We start from the raw sequence: 16,328 nt of genomic DNA, 5'->3' as shown, positions 1-16,328 counted from the left end.
ATGATAAAGAATCCACCTGCATTGCGGGAGACCCGGGTTTGATCCCTGGGTTGGGAAGATCCTCTGTAGGAGGGCATGGCAACCCACTCCAGTTTTCTTGCCGGGAGAATCCCCAAGGACAGAGGTGTCTGGTGGGCTCCAGTCCATGGGGTCACAAAGAGAACAGCACTCAGCACCGCACAGACTCCAGCTGAGACCAAATCTTTGTTTACCTTCTTCCCTGGTACCATTTTCTATCCTGCTTCTCTCCTGTTATCACTTTCAATGGCTGCATAATGGCCTACGAAGCAGATGCACTATTTCCCTATTAGCAGATAGTTAAGTCTCTGTTTTAAATAATGCCTTGAGTATGGCTTCTAACATATTTTTTTGTGGTTTTCATAGACTAAATATCCAAAATTGGGGTTGTGAGTTAAAGATATAGCCACATAATTTATAGATTTGGATACATACTACTAAGTTGCTTTTGAAAATAGTTTTATGACTAGTTTAAAGCATCATAGTTGAGCTCATGCTCTCTCTGCAGCATATAGTGGTATCATTTAAATGTTTCTCATTTGAAAGGCAAAAAAAAAAGTATCTTACTTTAATATTATTGATTAAAAGTGAAGGAAACTTTGATTTTGTACTTCTAGCCTGTGAGATATTATAGAAAAATAAGTTTCTGTTCTGTAAGCCACTTAATTTGCTCTTATTTTCTAACTCCTTTAGATGGAAAGTTAGGCTGTTTACTTGAGATGTTCCTCATTTTTTCGTGTAATCCTGTATTTCTATAAACTTAATTAGGACAGAATAGCTTCCCTTCGACTAGCTTCTTTTAGAATAGCTTTTTCTGTGTGCCATAGATTTTGTGATATAGAAACTAAAAACGCAGTCGAAAAGATCAACAGAACTAAGAGCTTTTTTTTTTTGCAAAAAGGAAACAAAATTGATAAACCTTTAACAAGACTCATAAGGAAAAGAGAGGACCCAAATAAATAAAATTAGAAATAAAATAGTTACAGCTGAAACCACATAAGTGTAATCAAAAAAACTGCTATAAAGAGTTATAAACCAACAAATTGGAAAATACAGAGGAAATGAATGAATTCTTAGAAACATACAATCTTCCATGACTGAATGAGTGAGAAGCAGAAAATCTTGACAAACCAATTACTAGGAATGAAATAGAATCAGAAAAATATAAAACAAACTCCCCCCAAAATGAAAGTTCAAACCCAGATGGCTTCATAGCTGAAATGTTTGTTGTTGTTTCATTGCTAAGTCATGTCCAACTATTTGTGACCCATGAACTGTAGAACACAAGGCTCCTTTGTCCTCCACTGTATCCTGGAATTTGCTCAAATTCATGTCCATTGATTCAGTGATGCTATCTAGTCATCCCATTGTCTGCCACCCCCTTTTGCCTTCAATATTTCCCAGGATCAGGATCTTTTCCAATGAATCAGCTCTTTGCATCAGGAGGCCAAAATATTAAAGCTTCAGCTTTAGCAACAGTCCTTCCAATGAATATTCTGAGTTTATTTGCTTTAGGGTTGACTGATTTGATCTCCTTGCAGTCCCAGGGACTCTCAAGAGACTTCTCCAGTGCAAGAATTTGGAAGCATTGATTCTTTGGCATTCAGCCTTCTTTATGGACCAACTCTCACATCAGTACATGACTAAAGGAAAAACCGGAGTTTTGACTCTACAGACCTTTGTCGGCAAAGTGATATCTCTGCTTTTTAATATGCTGCCTAGTTTGGTCATAGCTTTCTTTCCAAGGAGCAAGCTTCTTTTAATTTCATGGCTGCAGTCATCATCCACAGTGATTTCAGAGCACAAGAAAATAAATCTGTCACTGTCTCCACTTTTTCCCCTTCTATTTACCATGAAGTGATAGGGTTAGACACCAAAATCTCAGGGTTTTTTTTTTTTTTTTTTTTTTACTGTTGAGTTTCAAGCCAGTTTTTCCACTCTCCTCTATCTCCTTCATTAAGATGCTCATTGGTTTCGCTTCACTTTCTGCCATTAGAGTGGTATCATCTGCCTATCTGAGATTGTTGATATTTCTCCCAGCAATCTTGTTCCTAGCTTATGATTCATCCAGCCCAGCATTTTGCATGATGTACTACTCTGCATATAAGTTAAATAAGCAGGGTGACTATATACAGCCTTGTTGTACTCCTTTCTCAATTTTGAACCAGTCAATTGTTCCATATCCAGTCCTAACTGTTGCTTCTTGATCTGTGTACAGGTTTCTCAGGAGACAGGTAAGGTGGTCTGGTACCTTTAAAATTTTTCCACAGTTTGTTGTGATCAACACAGCCAAAGGCTTTAGCATAGTCAATGAAGTAGAAATAGATGTTTTCCTGGAATTCCTGTGCTTTCTCCACGATGCAACAAATGTTGGCAATTGAACTCTGGTTCCTCTGGCTCTTTGAAACCCAGCTTGTACAACTGGAAGTTCTTGGTTCATGTACTACTGAAGCTTAGCTTGAAGGATTTTGAGCATAATCTTGCTAACATGTGAAATGAGTGCAATTGTACGGTAGTTTGAACATCCTTTAGCATTGCTCTTCTTTGAGATTGAAATGAAAACTGACCTTCTCTAGTCTTACAGCCACTACTGAGTTTCTCAAATTTGCTGGCATATTGAGTGCATCACTTTAACAGCATCATCTTTTAGGATTTTAAGTAGCTCAGCTAGAATTCTGTCACCTTCACTACCTTTGTTGGTACTAATGCTTCCTATGATTGGCTTGACTTCACCCTCCAGGATGTCCAGTTCTCGGTGAGTGACCACACCATTGTGATTATCTTGGTTGTTAAGATCGTTATTGTATAGTTCTTCTGAGTATTCTTGCCACCACTAAGAAGTGTCTTACCCTTAATCCTTTCTGCTTCTTTTAGTTCTTATCCTTTCTGTCCTTTATGATGCTTATTCTTGCTTGAAGTGTTGCCTTGACATCTCCAATTTTCTCAAAGAGATCCCTAGTCTTTCCCATTCTATAGTTTTCCTCCATTTCTTTACATTGTTTAAGAAGGACTTCTTATCTCTTTTTGATGTTCTTTGGAACCCTGTGTTCAGTTGGGTTTATTATTCCCTTTCTCCCTTGCCTTTCACTTATTTTCTTTCCTCAGCTATTTGTAAAGCCTCCTCAGATAACCACTTCCCCTTCTTGTATTTCTTTTTCTTTGAGACAGTTTTGGTCACTGCCTCCTGTACAATGTTATGAACATCCATCCATAGTTCTTCAGGCAATCTATCAGATCTAATCCCTTGAATGTATTCATCTCCACTGTATTATCATAAGGGATTTCTTTTTTAGGTCATACCTGAATGGCCCAGTGGTTTTTCCTACTTTCTTCAATTTAAGACTAAATTTTACAATAAGGAGCTCATGATCTGAGCCACAGGCAACTCCAGGTCTTGTTTTTACTGGATATATAGTGCTTCTCCTGCTCTGGCTGCAAAGAACATAATAATAATAATTATTATTTTTGTCATGACTACCTGTTGATGTCCATGTGTAGAGTCATCTCTGTTTGTTGGAAATGGGGATTTGCTATGACCAGCATCAAAGTTCACAACCAGATGGCTTCATAGGTGAAATATGCAAAACACTTAAAGAAGAGCTAATATTTTTACTTCCTAAAGGATTCCAAGAAAAAGAAGAGGGAACACTTCAAACTCATTCTGTGAGACCACCATCACCCTGATACAAAAACTAGACAAAGATACTACAAAAAAGAAAATTACTGGTGAATATTCCTGATGAACATGGATGCAAAAATTCTCAACAAAATTTTAGCAAACTGAACTCAATAATGCATTAGAAGGATTATATTCCCTGGTCAATAGAATTTTTTCCAGAAATGCAAGGATCAACATCAGAAAGTCAATCAATGTGATACTCCACATTAACAAAATGATGGATAAAAATCATAGGATCATCTTAATAGAGGCAGAAGAAGCATCTGATGAGCATACACTCATCATAGTAATTCTCAGCAAAGAGGTGATAGAGGAAATATACATCAACATAATAATCATTCATGATAAACTCACAGCTATGTTTCCTATACCTGAGAGTATGTTTCTGTTTCGTAAATATATTCATTTGCATTATTGTTTAGATTCACATATAAATAATATCATATGATATTTGTCATTGTCTTACTTCACTTAGTATGATGTGCTTTATGTCCATCTGTATTGATACAAATGGCAATATTTCATTTTATAGTTGCATAATCTTCCTACATGTCCTATCTAAAACACTTGTTTGGAGGGAAATTATAGATTTTAGGGCTGGTTTTGGTGACCCAGAATAAGACCTCCATACTTGATATTACAAACTGTACATAGTCTACCTTTTAATTTTCTGTCTTTGAATCCTAAATTTAAGCCCACCAGGTGATGTGCACTGCCTGCATACATGGAGTCTTATTTTGTATTCCTTCTTAAAAATGAGTCAGATTCAGGAACTGGATCTACTTAACACCTAGGAAATCAGTTAATTTCTTTCATTTCAAATATGACAAAAATCCAATGTTTAGTTTGAAACTGAGCAGGATCCTGAATGATATTCCCAGAGGCAGAACCCCCTCTTCTGCCCTCACTGCGCCCTGCTTCTTTGTATTAATAGAAAAGTTTTAGTCTCCTAGACCTTCCCTAAGTTTCAAAGAAAAAATTTAATCAGAGAAGTGAGAAACTGCAGAAACAATGGAAAACAGTCAAGCAAGACAAAATAATAAGAGTTAAACCATAAAACAGTGAAGAACTTTCAGTCCCTCTTTCAGGACTATAGATAATGTCCTGAGCCATATCTTTGAGTTATTTGAAATTGCCACAACTCCCACAAGATGGAAGAAGCTGACTGCATGCTTCCCATCAGCATGTAGACCCTAGACTAGTTAGAATCAGAAGGTTGATGATTGAGATTTCTGAAACATCACACTCAGCATCAACCAGAGAACTGAGCAGTAGCTGATCATGCACCCCACCACAGTCTCCCTCACACTAAAACCCCTTCCCTGAAAGCCATCTTGGAGTTTGGGTCTTATGAGCTGCCTATTCTTGCTTGTCAATAAATGCTGCAATAAATGCTGCACTTCCCTTCACAGCAGGCTGGTGTCAGTAGATTGGCTTTGCTGTGCATCTGGCAAATGACTCAAGTTTGGTTTGGTAACAAGTTTAAAACTGAATAAACCAAAAAGAATAAAAGAGAAAGACAAAGTTAAAAAATTGAGGAATTAAACCTGGAGGTAGCAGTATTATTCAGAGTTTAGATTTTTTTTTATATATAAATTTATTTATTTTAGTTGGGGGCTAATTACTTTACAATATTGTAATAGTTTTTGCCATACATTGACATGAATCAGCCATGGGTTTACATGTGTTCCCCTTCCTGGACCCCCCACCCACCTCCCTCCCCATCCCATCCCTCTGGGTCATCCCATTGCCCCGGCCCTGAGCCCTTGTCTCATGCATCGAACATGGAATGGTGTTCTGTTTCACATATGATAATATACAGAGTTTAGATTTTTAACTTTCATGAAGAGAATGACCATGTCATATTGTACTAACATATCCTGAGGTCCCAGAAAAATGTCTGGACAATTGCAGTCACTACATAGATATTTGCTTAATGAATAAAGAAAGACAGTAGAATAGGAAATTAAATTCCATATTTTCATAAAAGAGATTTAAATGATTATTCAGCCCAAAATGATAGAGAATTGAATAGAGAGCAAGGAAGAAATTGAGATAATTTTAAAGAGACCATCAGTGGAAAGGATGTATATGACATTATAAGGGGTCTACAAAACATAAATAAAAGAACAAGAAAGAGGACATATCAAAAAGTGGAACACTAATCTTTAACTAAAAGAAAGTTTAATGATTATCTACTAAAGGTCCCAAAAAGGGCAACAGAAAAAATGGAGTGGGAAAAAGAATCAAAGTTACAGTGCTGTCAAATTGTCAGAACCAAGGAAGATATAAATTGTCAGTAAAAGGCTCAACTGTTGATAAACTAGAATAATCACAGTTACAGGTATACTTGTGAGTTTTCAAGTCACCAATGTAAGCCTTAGAAAGTATCTAAAGGAAGAAACTGAAAATAAATATTTACAGAAGAATGCAACCATCAATGAAGAAGTATCAGACTTTTTGTTAGCAGCATAACATGGTAGAGGACAATAAACCATTCAGTTTCATTTTTTTTGTCCCATATGGATCATCCATTAAAGACATTCACTTTTCCAACTGACAAGTAATGCTGCACGTACCAAATACCACACTGCAAATGCACATGGTGAATTCTGATCTGGGCTATTTGCTATGTTTCAATGAATTATTTATTTTTTAAATAATTGTACAAATAAATCTTTGTGAATTTCTCACAGTGTCTAAGTTATAATAATTTTCATGTTTTGATATTTGATTCATCAGTTTTCTACCTTTTTTTTTCTTTGTAATTCCCTTGGCCATCCTAATTATACACACACACACACAACACACACACACACACACACACACACACATATGGAGCTTCCCTGGTAGCAGGGATAGGCTACCCACTCCAGTATTCATGGGCTTTCCTGTGATAGACAGTAAAGAATCCACCTGCAATGCAGGAGACCTGAGTTCAATCCCTGGGTCGGGAAGATCCCCAGGAGGAGGGCATGGGAACCCACTCCAGCACTCTTGCTGGAGAATTCCCACGGCAGAGGAGCCTGGTGGGCTACAGTTTCCATGGGGTCCTAAAGAGTTGGACACAACTGAGTGACTAAGCACAGCACAGCACATACATAAATGTGTGTGTGTATATATATATATATGCACATATTTTATAATCTGGATCTCTGAAAAACACTTGGTAATGTTTATTGGAAATGAATTTAAATTATGAAATATTTGAAAGGAGTACTGCTTTTCAGTGATACAGAATGTTTCTGTATGACCATGATATAGGTTTCCATTTAATTACACTTCCTTATGTTGTATGATTTTTGTTATATAAGTATTTCACAGCTTTTTCAGAGGGATGGGACATTTCATGGGACATTTCATGGGACATTTCTGGTTGCTTTTTAAAATTGTATTTTGTAAAATTCTAGATGCTCTTTTTGCTGACATTTTGAAAGACAATAGATTTTGTGTATATTGATCTTAAATTTAGAAAACTTTCTGAACTCTCTCTAATTGTAATAATTGGCTTACATTTTCCATTTTTATAACTATAAAATCATGCGTAGTTTTTCTATTTTTAAAATTTATTTTTCTTTTATGTATTTGAAATTCTGAAAACTTTTTGATCAACTAGTTATTGTATTTCACTAGAAAGGTGGTTTCTAAAATAATTTTCTTTATGTTAACTTACAATGTCTTTAACTCTAATTTACATTAATAGATTTTGTATGTTTTTCCCTGGTGGCCGTCTATTTATTGTCTCTCAGCTCCAATTCTCCCTTCATCATCTGCTCTATGAAAATGGACCTGACTAGGCATTTCCTCCGTACAGTGAGCCTCATGTTAGGCTGTGTGCAGTAGAGGGCGCCGAAAGGACATTACAGGTGAAAGTGTTTCTGGTTTCAATTCCTATGTTTTGTTTTACCTTGGTTCTGCTGCACAAGTCCATGAGCAGTGTACCTCTGGGACACAGTGGTGGTGTGTGTGCAGGCACTTGGTGATGTTACATTTCTGCCTAATTACAATGACCATGTTTCCAACAACACTGCCAGTTACAATTACTTGTCAATTATAATGACCACTACCAGTTCAGATGCCTTGTAATACAGGCCTGTGTTACAGTATTCTGATAATCTCCTTTAGCCCTACCATATTTTGTAACATCTGTCTATCTTTTCAGTTACTCTTCTATTCTACAGATGAATAATTATTTATATTAAACTTTCTCTGTTTAAACTACTTAGTGGCTATATAACCTGGTTGAATCCAGATTTATAACTCCCATTTTTTTCTTTAGAAAATAGACTTTGCAAGATTTTATTTAATAATGTAAAACCCAGCAACTTTAAATAATAAATATGCTAATGAATAATAAGTAGACGCATTTATTAATGTTGTCCATGATGTGTTTGTTAAAGTAGATGAATTCCCCCCAAAGACTGAGCCTTTTCAAATCTGTGGGTGTTTCAATAAATTGTCAGAAAGTTATACTAACATTAGTGATAATAATATTTGTGGTAGTTGATACACTAATGAAGAAGGGTATAATAATGCTTGTCATGTCAACAACTAGGGATAAGATCACTATGGCTGAAAAGATAACCATTCCACCTTCTGGGTTCTCTTCTCTATACAGAAATCAGACTTTTCAATGACAAACTTAGACCCATGACTGACTGTAGACTGGTCTGGCAAGTAGACTGTTTCAAGTGAATGTTTTTCCAGTACCCTAAGAAGATGCTTCATTAAGAATCTAAATTAATATCACTCTTTCTAGGGATACAAGTTACCACTAGTGGAACAAACATTTAATGATATTAATTTTGTTAATGAGAGTGGTCATTTAGAACGTGTCCATCTCTTGGCTGACATGGTGAACAGCATAGCCCAAGTTTTAGGGCAGCACAAACCATTTGAATTTATTCATTAAAGTTGCTGTGAACAATAGATTCTTCTTGGATTTTCATTCTTTTGTTCAAAGGAGAGTCTATACTACTGGTAATAATTCATGTGAGCCAGTAATGTGAAATAGTCTATGTGTCAGTTTAGAGAAATGGAAACCCAGTTATATTAGACAGGATGCCTTTGGGTTTTGCTTTCTGTCAGGCAAGGAAAGTCTTGGGTCATAGTCCCAGAATCTTTTATTATTTTCTTATAATTCTATTATGGTTGCCTTAGAGCTCTTTGAAATTTGTTGTCCAGAATCTTAAATGCTTCTGGGCATTTTCTCAATAGATAATTCAAAAAGTAACCCATATGGGAACAGAATCTGAATATATATATATATATAACTGAAACACTTTGTTGTACATCTAAAACTAACACAACATTGTAAATCAATTATACTCCAAAATAAAAATAAAATTTAAAAATTGATTTAAAGGAAAAATTGGAATGAAATCATGCTGACTAATGCTCAAACTGAAAAATATTTGTCAGCAGTTGTTGAAGCCTCCTTTTAACAATAGTAGTGAAGTCATGGGCAATCCTTGATGGTCTCTCCTTTGACTTTGGCTGTGAAAAACTGAAAAAAGAAACTGAGAATAAAATATTACCACTGCCACTAAGGAAAGACTAATTATTCTATAACTATTTATCAAGTAGTCACCCATATTGCCTGGAGAATCCCAGGGACGGCGGAGCCTGGTGGGCTGCCGTCTATGGGGTCGCACAGAGTTGGACACGACCGAAGCTACTTAGCAGCAGCAGCAGCAGCACCCATATTGGATTTTAATCCAATTGATGACAAGATTTTTTACAAGTAAACCAATCAGTGACAGCCTTTTTACTTCAAACAGTCGAATAATTAGAAATGGGCCCACTCCCATAAAACACCTTCACAGTTCCAGCCCAGCAGCAATCTTATCAGAATTTGACACCTAATGTCATCTCACTCAAGTTTTTGAAAGACCATCAATCTTTGACCTCCCATGCTTCCAAAAATTCCTACCTAAAGGCAGCAGCTTGTTCTCTGAGAGAGGATGAGCCTCTTCATCCTACTTGTCTCTTGGTGGTGGTTTCCTCAGCATTTGACAGTATTGTTTTTCCCATGGCAGAATGGATGGTAACATACCTTATTCTGGAATTCCTTTTAGATCCACTTTCCCATTAATCCAAGATATGCTTTTTCAGTATTCAAGATTATGTGGAAATCAAACTCAGAAACACTTTAGTAGAATTTGTATTACTGTTTTCCACCTAAGCATATCATTGTAGCTTCAATACAATTAAGAAACTTTATCCCACCAGTCAGTCCTAAAAGAAATCAACCCTGAATATTCACTGGAAGAACTGATGCTGAAGTTGAAGTTCCAATACTTTGGCCACCTGATGAGCAGAACTGACTCATTGGAAAAGACCCTGATGCTGGGAAAGATTGAAGGCAGTAGGAGAGGCGGTCAAGATGGTTGGATGGCTGCTGCTGCTGCTAAATCGCGTCAGTCGTGTCCGACTCTGTGCGACCCCATAGACGGCAGCCCACCAGGCTCCCCCGTCCCTGGGATTCTCCAGGCAAGTACACTGGAGTGGGTTGCCATTTCCTTCTCCAGTGCATGAAAGTGAAAAGTGGAAGTGAAGTCGCTCAGTTGTGTCGGACTTTTAGCGACCCCATGGACTGCAGCCTACCAGGCTCCTCCATCCAAGGGATTTTCCAGGCAAGAGTACTGGAGTGGGTCGCCAGTGCCTTCTCTGTGTTGGATGGCATCACCTACTCAATGGACATGAGTTTGAGCAAGCTCCAGGAGATGGTGAAGGACACGGAAGCTTGGCGTGTTTCAGTCCATAGGGTTGCAAAGTGTCTGAGACGACTGAGGGACTGAACAATGGCAATCCCACAGACAATATAATATAACAACTTACAACACTACTCAGCTTAGAGCTTTATTCACTCAGAAAAGGTGATTGGAAAACAAAATTTAAAAGTGACATTGCTTTTCTTCTCAATACATGAAGGAGCTTGATTTTTATTGTTGTTTTTTTTTACATAAATGCATATGACTTCATTTGTCTTCATCTGTGTATAAATATATTGACAATAAAAGGTGCACAAATGAAAGTACGCTTGTGGAAAATCAAGTTTCAGGGAAAACTGGCTATGTTTTGCTTTTTAAGGAATCATTGAACCTTGAAAATTTTCTCCTGTGATAGAAAAATGTTGTCCAATTCAAATGAAAACAAACTTAAATCAGTGATGACTAAAAGAAATATGGAATTGAATTAGATTGCCAATATCGATTATTTGTGGTACTTCTCTGTTCTCATTGCTTTAGCTTCTAGACCACTTGTTATGAAGTTTATGACTATTTTCTGCTTGTGAATGAGAATTTATACTTGTGAAAACACAGTGTGGGTGATATCAGTATTGGATATATTAAAATGTGTCAGTGGCTGGAAAATTCTGATTTTCTTACTGAGGAGAATTGCCTTTATTTTTGAGTATGTTCAGCTGTGGGACAAGAAAATGTTATGCTTCTAATTTAATAAAAGAATAAATATGGTTATTTTTAAAACTCTGAATTTAGATTAAATCCCATGTTTATAAAATATTATATGTGACCTCACTGTACTATCTTTTTATTAAATTTATGGCCATATATTCAGAATCTTAAGCTTTAAAAAATTATGTGTAAGCATGTATTGGTGATTCATCCAGTACACACTCTCTGAATGTTTGCATATATATTTAGAGTTACACACACAAGAGACCTGTTACTCAACTTTGAAATTCAGAGCAGGTCTTTTTTTTTTTTTTTTTTATAAATTTATTTATTTTAGTTGGGGGCTAATTACTTTACAATATTGTAATAGTTTTTGCCATACATTGACATGAATCAGCCATGGGTTTACATGTGTTCCCCTTTCTGGACCCCCCACCCACCTCCCTCCCCATCCCATCCCTCTGGGTCATCCCATTGCCCCTGCCCTGAGCATTTGTCTTGTGCATCGAACATGGAATGGTGTTCTGTTTCACATATGATAATATACATGTTTCAATGCTATTCTCCCAGAACGTCCCACCCTCACCTTCTCCCTCAGAGTCCATAAAATTGTTCTATGCATCTGTGTCTCTTATTCTGTCTCGCATATAGGGTTATCGTTACCATCTTTCAAATTCCATATATATGCATTAGTATACTGTATTGTTGTTTTTCTTTCTGGCTTACTTCACTCTGTATAATGGGCTCCAGTTTCATCCATCTCAGTAGAACCGATTCAAATGTATTTTTTTTAATGGCTGAGTAATATTCCATTGTGTATATGTACCACAGCTTCCTTATCCATTCGTCTGCTGATGGACATCTAGGTTGCTCATTCAGAGCAGGTCTTTTTGAGTGGGTGACTTCTAAGCTGAGTCTTTAATGCATTTTCAATGGTTAAAAAAAAGGGAAAGCTTTCCAGATTCAGCAAGTAACAATACAAGATGCCCTGTTAAATTAGAATTTCAGAAAAAATGCAAATAAAATTTTAGAATGTATTTTATGTGAAATATTGCATGGAACATTTTTATACTAAAATATATTTATTTGTTTGAAATTCAAATGTAACTGAGGTCCTACTAAGATCTGGAAATCTTAGGAAAAGGGAGACTAGGGTAAGATTTTTCAGACAAAGGGAGAATCTAATTCTCCTTTAGCTAAGGTCTGAAGATAAGAGATATTGGGGCAACATTTGGAGAATAGAAAGAAAATTATTAGTTCTTAAAAATTAGGTGTATGGGCAAGGACTAGAATTGGGATTAAAACTAGAGAATAATTGCATTTTCACAAAAAATATATTCCACTGAATAAGTGAATATGGCAGAAAGTGAAGAAGAACTAAAGAGCCTCTTGATGAAAGTGAAAGTGGAGAGTGAAAAAGTTGGCTTAAAGCTCAACATTCAGAAAACTAAGATCATGGCATCCGGTCTTATCACTTCATGGCAGATAGATGGGTAGATAGTGGAAACAGTGGCTGATTTTATTTTTCTGAGCTCCAAAATCACTGCAGATGGTGACTGCAGCCATGAAATTAAAAGACACTTACTCCTTGGAAGGAAAGTTATGACCAACCTAGATAGCATATTAAAAAGCAGAGACACTACTTTGCCAACAAAGGTCCGTCTAGTCAAGGCTACAGTTTTTCCAGTGGTCATGTATGGATGTGAGAGTTGGACTATAAAGAAAGCTGAGCACTGAAGAATTGATGCTTTTGAACTGTGGTGTTGGAGAAGATTCTTGAGAGTCCCTTGGACTGCAAGGAGATCCAACCAGTCCAACCTAAAGGAGATCAGTCCTGGGTGTTCATTGGAAGGACTGATGTTGAAGCTGAAACTCCAATACTTTGGCCACCTGATGCGAAGAGCTGACTCAATGGAAAAGACCCTGATGCTGGGAAAGATTGAGGGCAGGAGGAGAAGGGACGACAGAGGATGAGATGGCTGGATGGCATCACTGACTCGATGGATATGGGTTTGAGTGGACTCAGGGAGTTGGTGATGGACAGGGAGGCCTGGCGTGCTGCAGTTCATGAGGTTGCAAAGAGTCGGGCACGACTGAGCGACTGAACTGAACTGAACCTCTGGTCCATGTGTTAATCTATTTAGGAGTATTTGCACTTATTATATTCATACAGTCCCAGGATTATGTCAGTGGTAAATACTGATTTTTAATTTCAGATAATTCAATTATGAATATTGGCCTCCTAAATAATAAAAAATATATATTTTAAAACCTCAGGGACAAAAAAAGAAGACAAGGGAAATTCTGAGGGGAATGCAGTGTTTTAAAATCTCTCCTTAAAAAAAAAAAAAACAAAAACAAAATAAAATCTCTCCTTAAAAGCTGATGAAATTACTAAGGTAGTGAAGCTAAAACTTTATGGACATGTGCAGTAAAGATAAGTGATATGGTTTCACAGAACCTCCAAAGTGACGACAAATTACTGAGAGTTACAAGATTTGCATAATATAAAAATCCATTTAGAAGAAAACTGAGATAAGGAACAGGGAATCTGAAAACAGTAAAGCTAAAAAATAGCCAACAAGCTTTCACTGGAATTGTGGGAAGACAATCTGTCTGTAGACTTTAAAAGTGGGAGGAATTTGCACACATGAATTCACAGGTCAGTAGGAGGTTCTGATAATGTTCTGAAGAGCGTTGAGAAGTCTTCACCACATGCTGCTGTTTGGTTGCTAAGTCATGTCCGACTCTTTGTGACCCCATGGACTGTAGCCTGCCAGTCCCCTCTGTACGTGGGATTTCCCAGACAAGAATACTGGAATGGGATGCCATTTCCTGCTTCAGGGGATCTTCCCAACCCAGGGGTTCAACCACATCTGCTTGAAACACCTGGGAAGCCATTTCATCACATGACCTCTTGTAATAAACCATCGAAGGTCTTTTCCTAGGTGAAACCCCTGCCGGGTAGAAAGAGTAGAGAGCAGAATTCACCTGCAGTAGCACAGAAATAATAAGATTTCGGAAAAGAGAATCACATACCTGTTTATTTAACAGGTAAAAGTTGAGATGGTAGAACTTAAGAAGACAAAAGGAACAGTCATTTCAAAAGTGATGCATTAGCCAGAGTGAATAAACACAACAGAAAATGGCTATGTAGACACTCCTAGACATCTCACCCAGATTCCGTTTAGCTGCTGGTGGATGTACTCACCGGCGGAAACTCAGCTGAACTGGAGAAAGCACTGAGGTGACGACTGTCAAAATAGGCCATTAAACTGATAAACCAGAATGGAATAGCAGTCAACTTCATCATTTACCACGATGATATGAAAGTGGTGTTTGGAGGGCAATTTTCTCCCATGAGGCCTGTAAGGGAAAGCCTGTATAATTTCTTATAGTCTGGCGTGAAAAATTGTGCTTGTATTTTTGTACAAGAGCCAGAAGCTTCATCCATAGTTGACTAATCCTCCCTAGAGGCTCTTCCCCATCACATTCACACCAGACACAACACCACATCTTTAACCTCAGTCAATGAATAGCTGGCACGGTGTAGTAAGCCAACTCCCTTGCCTCAAGGTGAGACTAAATCAGTGGTGCATTTTGTGCTCCAGAGTCTTGAAGTGGAAACAAAGTCTCCAACTGAGACCCTATTTTTTGCCTTGCTTTTCTCCTCTCACCTTACTTAATTTCCCTCACTGCTCTCCTGAGAGCACTCACAAAATAAACGTACTGCTTTTAAGAAATCTAATCTTGTTTTATTACCAAGTGTGGTTCAGGGATGCATACTCTGAGGTGAGATTATTGCATTAACACTCACGGGCTGAGTGGGACTGAACACTTCACCATTGGTATTAGATGTAGTATACAAAGTGCCTTACATGCCATAGCATTCATATTGCTGAGAGATTGCTATGAGTTCCACCAGTCATAGAATGTTTTACCCAAGAAAAATATCTTTAAAATAATAAAAGATAAATAACAGATAAAGATAATAATAATATAATAACAATAAAAGTAAATAATAAAAAATAAAGATTAATAATTTTTCACAGAAAACAGCAACTGTGTGAAAATAAAATCACAGCAACCTACAAGTAAAATGATCATAACTTTCTTCAGCATTTCTGTCACCAAATTATCTTAGATTTTATTATCTGAAAATGTATTTTGCCTTCAATTTTGAAGGATATTTTTGTTCAATTTAGAATTCTCACTTGCCTTTCTATTTGTTTCCAACATTTAAAGATGTTGTTCAACTGCATTTTTGAGTTTCATAATTCCCATTAGGCTGATGAGTGATCACTTGAATAGTTTTTGACTGTATGCAAAATGTGCTTTTTCAGTGGTTTCTTATAAGATATTTATATGTTGACTTTCAACTGTTTGACACTAATGTGCCTCAGCATGGTTTCCTTCACATTCTTTCTTGCTGTTCATGCAGCAATTACTTCTTGAATCAGTACTTTTATGCCTGTCAACAAATTTGAAAACTTATATGCCATTATTTTTTCAAATATTTTTTCTGAATTTGCTCTTGTGACCCTCATCATGTTTATACTAAATGTTCTAAGATTTTCCCACCAGTTCCTAATTTTTATTTATTTCTTTTAAAGTATTTTTCACTGTCTATATTGTATAATATATATTGATATATCTCTCCAAGCTTATTGATTTTCCTCTTTTTATCACGATTAAGCTGTTAAGTAATCCCATTATTCTTAAAATATATTTTTTCTTTAATATTGTAATTTTCATTTGATTTCTTCTATAGTTTATGTTTCTATGCTTATTTCTTTTATTTTCATTTATTATTAGCAATTTTTCCTTTTTCTCATTAAGCAGTGCTATAATAACTGCTTAATTTGCCTCATCTCAGATGTGTTCTCGCTTGATTATCTTTTCTTTTCACAGTGTGTTGTGTTTTTCTGTCTATTTGTTTGTCAAGAAATGCTGATTTTTATTCTGAACATTGTGCATATTGCTGACATTTGGGGATGACACCAATATAGCAGTTTTCTTTTTTCCCCTAAAGGGAAATTTTGACATAATTTATTAAGTAGAATTTGGGACAGTTCATCTTAGCTCATTCCTTTACAGAAGTACCCTCTTATTGTTCAGTGTTGAGGTTATCTGTAAATATGCCTTCTTTCCTTCACATGAGAAATAATATGGCTGTCTCTAGCCAAAGTGCCAAATGTAACCCATTCTCAGAC

Source organism: Giraffa tippelskirchi, chromosome 11, assembly GCF_054371585.1.
Source record: "Giraffa tippelskirchi isolate mGirTip1 chromosome 11, T2T-mGirTip1v1.2.pri, whole genome shotgun sequence".
Lineage (NCBI taxonomy): Eukaryota > Metazoa > Chordata > Mammalia > Artiodactyla > Giraffidae > Giraffa > Giraffa tippelskirchi.
Note: the sequence above shows the minus strand (reverse complement) of the source record.